The sequence below is a fragment of the Pseudorca crassidens genome, chromosome 5 (assembly GCF_039906515.1).
Source record: "Pseudorca crassidens isolate mPseCra1 chromosome 5, mPseCra1.hap1, whole genome shotgun sequence".
In the NCBI taxonomy this organism is placed as follows: domain Eukaryota; kingdom Metazoa; phylum Chordata; class Mammalia; order Artiodactyla; family Delphinidae; genus Pseudorca; species Pseudorca crassidens.
Genome location: NC_090300.1, coordinates 13,092,372 through 13,093,848, shown reverse-complemented (window position 1 = coordinate 13,093,848; position 1,477 = coordinate 13,092,372).

The window sequence follows — 1,477 nt, the reverse complement described above, 5'->3', positions numbered from 1 at the left end:
GGGAAACAAATACTAACAACAAATACTAGGTACTGTGAGGTCAGATACCTAGTTTCTGAAGCATGGCCTGCTCTTTGGAACTTGCAGCACCCACCCCCCATTCTCCCGCCAAGTGTCGTTTCCTCTAATCCTTTCTCCAGGGGTAATAGTCTAGCATATCCAAGGAAGGAGCCCATACCTAAAAAAACCCTCCTTTCTTTAAGGTCTAGGACAGGTCTGCAAACTTCCACTTTTCTGTCTGAGGACCTATATTTGTCTAATGATCAACATTGGAATATTTACCCCCTTCAGTGGAGAACTAACCAAACCTATTACCTATCATGGAAAAATAATTATCTGTAGCTTTGCTTCTTACCTGTGCTATCCCTGCTTAGCAACAGGTACTAAACCTGCAGGCTCAAGTCAGCGCTATTCCTGAACAGACCTAATCAAGCTTAGTGATGTACCTGGAAGCCTGCGCTCACCAATGGATAGGGCTTAGAGTGAGTCTCACGGACATCCGTTCACTACTATTCTTTACCTACCAATCTGGTTGCCCTGAATAACAGCATCAGCCCAAGTGTGGCTTTTTGTATACTGGGATTCAGCTGGTGGGCCTCCTCTCTAAAGGACCAGCCCTGTAGCCTGGAGCTGGTAGTTCCCACAGCACTGGCCTAGTATATTCATGACTAGATGACCCTCCCTCTTCACTCTCGCCCAAGGTAGAGGTCCCAGGATGCTACCTCACTGAACCTTCCTGGACCATTTCGGCTCTCCACACAATGGTCCAAATTATTTCGTGAGATATCCTAGTAAGGTGTTAGACATTCTGTCCCATTAACAAGCTATAAAAAAAATACTCCAGGACTGTATCCAGAACCTGAATGAGTCTCTCTACACATATGAGGAAGGGCAGTTTCTGGAAATAACTGGATTCCTCTGTTTTGGCAGATGGAGGCTTCATGGTTCTAGTGTAAGGGTGGCAGGATTGTTGGTGAATACTGGGCATGTTAACTTTGCATGTTCCAGCTGTTTGGGAGAAGCATAAACTCTGTGAAATACTGGTGTTGATGGTAGCAGAGTGGAGCCAACTGAGGACACTGGGCATCCAGGGAGGGTGAAGGAAAATAAGAGTTTCCTGAAAGGGAAGTACAAGCCAGCACTGAACTCGCCCATCTTACTTCTGTTTCTAATTGAGGGAACTCATGCTGGGAGGGGAGGCAGTGGGTTGCAGAGAATAATGAGAATCATGTTTGCACAGAGACACAAACTTGAGTGGGGAGAGGGGGTTGATGACATTTTCTGTGCTTTGGCGAAAATGCTTGGTCAGGGTCTCCTGCCACTGTTTTTGTCTGCATGACTCATAGGAGAAAAGTTAAGCAGATAACATGTATAGGTCATTCCCTAAGGACCACATTAACAGATGCACGGTAAATGGCCATGTGCTTCGCAATCACAGCTGGGATTTCCCACAGCTGAGTTCACTGGGACACACCTC